Raw genomic sequence first — 8323 nt, forward strand, 5'->3', positions numbered from 1 at the left:
AAAGAAATTGAGAGGGAGCCACGCAATGGAACACTGTTTATCAGTAGACAGGAACAACGTCTGGTACATGCAACAGTGTGTTGTGTCTGAATTGAAAAGCACCACAGTAAGTGGAAGACACCGGATGCAGAAGACTCCACACTGCAGAATAGCACTTACAGGAAATTCCAGAAAAGACAACGCTGATCTGTAGCAACGGAAGAATTATCGGTGGTCTACTGAAGCTCAGGGAAATTTTGGGGGAGATGGGGATGTTCAATGCCTTGATTGTGGTGTTTGTATGTGTTTTTCAAAACCCAACAAAGTATACCCTTAAAATGGATGCATTTTAATACGTACATGATGCCTCAGTAAAGTTGGTTTCGTTTTTAAAAATCTTGTCCATATTTCCATTTTCATGTTTTCTTTTTGTTTTTGCTTCTTTTGTTCCTAATCAAGGTCCTTTTGGAAAATGCTAACTTTGTCTGGCAGAACTCCAGGAAAAGTGATATTTTTCCCAATATCTACAGGAAATGCAGAGTGCCTTAATGATTACAGGGGACTTCACAGCTGTTACCCAAATTCAACAACAGCAAGGGACAGTGTGATGGGTAATTTTATGCATCAACTGGGCTAGGCCACAGTTACCCAGCTATTTGGTCAATCGTTATTCTAGGTGTTTCTCTGAAGGTATTTTTTTAGATGAGATTAACATTTAAATCAGTAGACTTCGAGTAAAGCAGATTGCCCTCCACAACGTGGACGGTCCCATCCAATCAGCTGAAGTGCTTAATGGAAAAAGACTGACTTCCCCCAAGGAAGAAGGAATTCTGCCTGCAGTCTGCTTTTGGACTCTGCAACTCCTCCCTGGGTCTCCATCCGGCTAGCATATCTCATCAGATTTTGGACTTGCCAAGTCTCCACAATTGCTTGAGCCAATTCTTTAAAATCTCTCTCTCTGTGTTTATATATGTACATACACACATCGTGTTAGTTCTGTTTCCCTGGAGAATCCTGACTAACGCAGACAGGGAGAGCTGTGAAATTAGAGAGAGTGAGGAAGCTCCAGGCCCACAATGTACAAGTTGCTGCAGAAGGCTTAGCAATGAAGAGCAGGGTTGAAAAGGGAGGGTCTACACCACACCACCAGGGTTCTAACACCAACGGCTTGATCATGGGCAAGGGCTTATGTTTTCTAAGACTCTCCCTCCCCAGGAAAGAGATAGTAAAATCACCTACTTGTTAATAAGGGTTAAATGAGACATCAATACAAAGCAATTCTCACTTTACCTTAAATGATGTTGACCCCGAGAGGTCACACAGAGTTAAGCCCCCAACTTCCATTGCACTGCTTTTTCCACTGCCTCTGGATACATATATATTGTCCCCTCCTTTTGATGACAACCAAACTGCCACACTACTTTGAACCTTAAGAGCACCAGTAGTAAACTTGAACTTGAATTCTGATTTTGGTAGGATGGATTGTCACACTATCATGATATTAGGTGCTATGATAGGGAGTTTTAAGTGGCTTCCAGACAACTCATTTGAGCTGACCTTATTCTTCTCATAACCATGGTCAGCAGGCTTTGAGAAACTCCAGTCATGCCGCATGACACTGCTCTGCCATCAGGACCCACTCCTTCCTCAGCACTCCCACAAGGCCATGACAGGAAGCTCCACGTATGCATGTGCGTATGTGTTTGCGTGTGTGTGTACTGGGCCCACCAGACACCCTTGTTTCCTCCGTAATGCAATATACTGGTCTGAATACCTGGGTGCCACAGAGCTAGGCGCCATCAAGAAGGAGCACGAGAGAGATGGATAGATGTATCTTGATTTGATAAGTCAAATCAGATTAAACTAATGGCATTTCAGAGATTTTTCTGAATAATTTTTTCCTTAAGAACTTGCCACTAAAGTTGGTTGCAACTTTGCCTGGCTAGAGTTGAGAAACTACGGCCAGGAGAAGCCGGCTGGCTCGGGTGATGATTGGGAGATAATTAGACCTCACATTTGTGCGGTCAGCTCTTCACATGCAGTCTATAGAGTGCTTTCACATTCATGGTCTTTTTCATTTTGGTCCTTACAAATATACCAGGAGAAAGGCAAGATGAGGAGCACAGCCTCTGTGGATAGGTCCTCTCTGGATAGAAGAAAGAACTAGAGTTGCTTAGGCCCAGAACTGTGCCAGCCCCACCCTTTGTGCCATCACCTCCTCTGCTCTGGGTCTCAGTGCTCACTTCCACGCTGTCTGAGGGATGGGGATAACGTCTGAAGACTCCAGCCTTCCAGGCAGGGTTAATCTAGAGTAGGCAGCTGCTTGTACAGTGGCTTTCATTTCCCCAGGAGGCCAAGGGACACAGGCATATACCTGTGGAAAGTTCTGGAAAATAGTGTCCCTTGTTCACCAGATCCTTTGCCCAATGCTCAGCTCTCTCTGGGGGTGATCTAAGGAAGTGCTTCCTTTGTGGTCACCCTCAACTCCCCCTGTCTGTTACTTTGTCAACTTTAAAGGGGTCATAGTCACACTGAGGATGTTCAGAAGAGATGGGTCAGGATGGGGGGGGGAGCAATCATTCCATCTGAGGAAGTGTTGATGGCGTGGGAAATATCTGGTGAGGAGAAGGATCAGGGTGGGCATGATGGTGTCTATAAACACTTGAAGGAGTGACGGGAGGACTGGGCAGGACAGAATAGGACCACATGACGCAGGGGAGCTAGAGAGACACATTTAGGTTCCAAATAAGGAAGAGTTTTCGAATGTCAGTGTTCTCCAAAGATGAGAAGGAGTGAGTTTTCCAGCACTGGTGATGTTGAAGTGTGGGCACAAGGAGCACTGGGCAAGGAAGTAGTTTAGGAGGTGAGCAGTTAGGTTAGATCAGAGCTTCTCAACTGGGGGTGATCCCCCCCCACACAGGGGGATATTTGCAATGTCTACAGACATTTTGGTTGTCACAACTGAGGGGTGCTATTAGCATAATGGGTAGAGGCCAGGGATGCTGCTCGACATCTTACAATGCACAGGACAGCCCCCCACAGCAAAGAATCATCCAGCCAAAATATGGACAGTGCTGAGGTTGAGAAACCCTGGAGAGCATAAACTGTAAGGCTGGAGTCTGGGGTAATCGCCCCCTCCAACCTGTCCAGTAATTCAGAAAACCACAGAAGGCAACCAGTGAAATGCCAAGAATATCTCAATTTCAAGGAGGATCACGCAAGTAGGATACTCAAGTAGACAGATCTCAGAAATATATTTTCACTTTCAGACACTGTGGGCTATATTTTGGGACTCTGGCCATCCCTGCTGTAGCCAAAACTATGAGCCTGTTATTCTCCAAAAGCGAATTTATATGTTCCCACCACTTCCGCCTACTTCTGCGTATGAGTTGGAAGGCGATGGGCAGAAACGGGAGGCGGGGGAATAGCTGAACATCGGCGAACAGAGAAGTCTGCATGAGCTCTCACATAAAGGCCTCTAAAAGTCCTCCCTACCATCTCTTCTAACATTATTTTTAATATACTTTTATGCCTTCTGGGTGATGAAATTTATCAAACCCCAGAAAAATCCGGGAGCTACAAAGAAATTCATTCTTTACCAGATCTACCACACTCAGAGCTTAAGAATCAGATGGATCTGAGGCCAGCTCTTGGCTCTGCTAATTACCATCTGGGCATTGGGTAAGTTATCGAATCTTTTTGAGCCTCAGTTTCCTCATTTATAAATTGGGACGAATAACGTCTACTTCATACGACGGCTGTGAAGATTACACAAGCGAATGCACGTACAACCACGCACAACGCCTGGTACATAATAGATGGTGGCTAAGCGGCAGCTATTATTTGTACAATTATCTCCTCAGGGGTCTAAATAGCATGTGGCGTTGGGTTAGGCACTGAACAAGGAAATTATGCCATCTTGAGACTCACAATGTAAGACAGAAATTAGCTTGCCCTCATTATAGTTCTCTACTATTATTAATTAAAACAAATAAGTAGCTGCCAGTCGATAGACTCCCATGACGTCACTTAATCCTCCTAACATCCTAGGAAGGGAGGTATTAATAACTCAATTTATAGATGAAGAAATAGAGATGCACATGCTAAGTCACTGGCCTGAGGTCACTCAGTAGCTCTTCGTGGCAGAGACAGGATTAGGACCCTGCTGACTCCCTCTTCCCGCCATTTCCCTTCTCAGCCCGCCTCCTTCGCTCTGGCCTGAGCTTGGGAATCTTGGAGTCTCTCACAGCAGCAAGACCTGCCCTCAAAGCCTTCACAGGCCCCATGTATAAATGACCAGTTACAGCAAAAATAGCAGACACTCCCAACCTGGAAGCCCCGTGGGGCAATGATAGAGATGCACGAGCTATTTTCCATATTTCAAGAAGTCCATCCTAAAGACATATGTTTACCTCTGATGAAGCTGAAAAGATTAACTAAAATGTGACGTTTTTTGATTTAGTCTGGAATTGCATCGACCCTCACTGATTATTTCAGCCTGATTAGAAGCTCCCATGGACAGTTCCTTATGCCTTTGATGAATGAAAATGGGAAATCTAAACAGTATGTCCTGTTTCACTGTAAGAAACCCATCAAAACCTGAACTCCATGGGAGGAAAATAAGAAAGAATGCCCTTAGTGATGAAATGTCTGGGAGTCACTGAGCTAAAAGGAAACAGCACAAATCATGAGATATCAGGACAAGACAACGTGTGCCCAAGGATCTGGGGAGAAGGGCCATTGTGTATGAGACTGCCCTGCGCAGTGCCCTGTGTAAGGGATACTGCCACATCCGTCACCGTGTGTTCCTAGCCCCTGACAAGAGTTGATGGGACATTCTGGACTTACTCCTCCGTAAGCTGTGGGAAACCTATAACCTGTGTGGCTGGGTCAAAATAAGGAGCTGGGTCAATCAAGTTTCTCTCTTGGAAGTCAGGAATTAGGAAACTGAGAGATGGAGGCAGTTTCTAGCAGAGGCAGAGGACAGGCAGCCATGTGGAAAGTTGTCCGCTTATGGAGAGTGCTAGGGTGGGTGCTGTGGCCACATAGCCAGCCGAAGTTGTGTGGGAATGGAAAACAACTCATTGATGGGCATGGAAGTCAGTCCAGAGAGCAGGGAATGGAACAGATGAGGAGAGGAGGAATCTTTCATGAGGAGTGGCTCCCAGGTGCCCCAGGCGAACCACACAGTTCCTATCTTTGAATTTCCTGAAATTTCCATTTGTTTTTACAACAAATCTCTCTTTGCTTGAGCTAGCTAGGTGGGTCTCTCTTTCTAGCACATAAAGGGGCCTGATTAGCCCAGACCTTCCAAGAGTTTGGGGAAATACCCTTAAAATCACATCACAGAGACATGCTCTGTGGAAAAGTCATAAGATTTAAAGGGACCTGAATTCTTTATATATCTAAAAAGATGTATATTTCATGCCTATGGAGTAGAGAGCCCATTGGGGGAAAGAGCCCTAAAATTTCCTGGAAAATGCCACCTGGGAGTGGAGAGAGGAGCACACGAGGATGTGCCCTGGAAGTCTCCCCCAGGGCTGCCAAACCAAAGAGGAATTAACACCATCCTATTGGCCAGATTAATTTGCTGGATCTTACTCTTTGTATTTCTTTTCCCTCTACTCTCTCAGCACCGTGATAAATTGAAGACTGGGCTCCATTCTTTACCCTCCCTGCATCAGCATTCCCATCACAGTCTCACTGGGAGCAGTGCACGCTTCCCCACCCCTAGACTTTGGGATTAGCCATGTGACTTACTTTGGCCAATGGCACGAGAGAGAAATGACAATGTGTGAGTTCTCGGTCTAAGCCTTAAGAGACCTTGCCTGCTGTGTCTCTGCCACTGTCAGGAGAAGAAGGAGCTCTGGCTAGCCCGCGGGTTCCAGCAGGGTGAGAGACCCGTGGAGCAGACCTAAACCAAACCTTGGCCTGGAGCCCAGCCCAGCAAAGCTGACATGCAATCAGCAGAGCCACCCCAGCCCGCATGCATATACATGAAAAATAAATCTTATGGTTGCATGCGGCTGAAATGCCGTGGCTCTTCGTTACAAAGAACTTTTGTAGAAGTAGTAAATGACAAGGTTCATTTAGAAAGATTAGATTAAACATTCCTAAATGGGGAATTCAGTGAAGGGCCGTCCTAATTACAGCCACAATGATAAGAGGGTACAGCCCCCCCAGTGAGCCGATGGGGTGCCGGCCATGGTAGTTAGCAAGAGACTTCCTAAGGGATGTAGAAACTTGGGGCAGAGGAGTGGGGCTAGAGGTCCAGCTTTTCCTCCCCATGAGGAGATTCCCCTCCTTACCAGCCTTATAAAATTTAGTTTTACTGTATTAAATAAATTTTTTGTTTCCCCACATGCCTGAGGTACACTGGGTTGGTTCTGGCCATTTACCAGCTGTCCATCAAACGCCACTTGCTCCTTCTTCCACAGTGGTGCAGTCAGAGCCAGGCACCTGACTATCACAGCTACAACTCCCAGCCTCTCTGGCAGTTACCTGTGACCATGTGGCTGAGTTTTGACCAAAGAAATGTGAGTAGATGACGTAAGTGCTGCATTCAGGCTGGTATATTATGAGGGTGGGCATGCTTCCTCACGTTCCCCTTCCTGCCAGCTGCAATGTCAGCCATGCAGACAGGGACGGTACGCTAGGACAGTACTAATTAAGCAGGGTCCGAGCATCAGCTGCTCATCTTCGAACGGTTACTCATCTACAACAAGATAAAGAGCTTGTGCCAGAATGAAATCAACCATATCACTAAACACATTGTTGCGTTCAGCTGACACTCTTTCCCATAGTAAGATGTTCTCGATGAAGGAAGCAGTTCATTGATTTACATTCTGGCGCAAGCTCCTTATCTCCTTGCAGAACAGCTCTTTGAGAATCAGCACACTAGGGTACGGTAGAGGCACAAGACTGAATGAACCTGGGTCTCTGAATATCCATGTGGAATAGAGCTGCCTGCCAAGCTAGAACACCTGCCATGAACTATAACAAAAAAAGGGAAACCAACCTCTCTTTTGAATGTGGCATTGCATTGTGAGATCTTGCTCTCTCATAGTGGTTTAGCTTCCCCCTAACTAGGTCAGTAGGGTTAATCATCTCTATCTGACAGGGTCGTGATGAAAATTTCCAAAGGGATATGAGAAGATACCCAGCCAGGATCTATTGGGGCTCATTCAACACTGGCTGAATCAAACATGCAATGGTTCCTTTCTCTAACTGGTAACAACTCATTGTTTTTTCTGGCTAGGGGACTGGACTCAAGTTCCTATACCTGCTGGACAATGCATCCATTCATATCTATGGAAGCCCTTCTCTGTGCCCAGGACAGAGCCAGGCACTGTGGATGCAACTGTCAGCAAGACTGACACAGTCGCTGCCCTTATGGGGTGCCGAAGCAAGTCACACGACGAAGCCCAAGTCTACGTACAGAAGGCCTGTGGGCTGGGGTGCTTAGAGCAAGAGCTGAAGTGAATAGAGGGACACAGGTACTTCCTGACCTGCAGCAGACACAGAGGCAGTGGGTTGCCTGGATTAGCAGGAAAGTTGCACTTTGGGTACATCTGTTCCCATACTTTAATGTATTTACAGTGGGTTTCCCTGGGTCTCATGGGGGAAAAACTTCTTTTACAGAGTCTAAAATAATCTTGATTAAACAAGGGCAAAGGCAAGGGACATTTCTCTATAACTTAATCTGGAGAGATAAAGGTTTAATCCTCCTCCAAAGACCTAGGGTTGTAGAAGGCATTTAGACATGAGCAGTTCTTAGGTTAGTTGACCATTCATCCACACTATGATCCAGGCTTGCTGCAAGCACACAGAGGAACGAGACCGAGTTGCTGTGTTCATCCAAGTTCACCACCAAGTGGGAGGCGGTAAGCCTATGGATGATCACCTGACAGTGGAACATCCGCTTGCTAATGAGCAGAGGCTGGGAACCCAGGACGATGGAGTCCAGGTCAATGTGGACTTTTTCCCATTGGTTTTCACTTAGGTCCTTCCCTCAGGATAGTATTACTGCTTTTCCTTGGCTAATCATAGAGATCTTGAAATTAGCTTTCTTCTTCTTTTTTTTTAACCTTATAGCCAGACACATGCATGGAAATAGTCTTCCAAGCCCAAGAATACTCAGTCATGCAATATGCATGTGTAATCAGCTAAGAATGGCACAAATGTATTGAATCACCAGATATTTGGAGAAAATTGTAGGATTTCAACTTCATCAGTATCAACACCAGTGTTGACAGGGAACACCAGGGATGCACCAGAGAGACAATTCACCAGCACTTGGTGAGGAACAGGCCTGCAGGAACACACAAATACACCCCCAGCTCTG

Source organism: Equus caballus, chromosome 8 (genome assembly GCF_041296265.1).
Source record: "Equus caballus isolate H_3958 breed thoroughbred chromosome 8, TB-T2T, whole genome shotgun sequence".
NCBI lineage: Eukaryota > Metazoa > Chordata > Mammalia > Perissodactyla > Equidae > Equus > Equus caballus.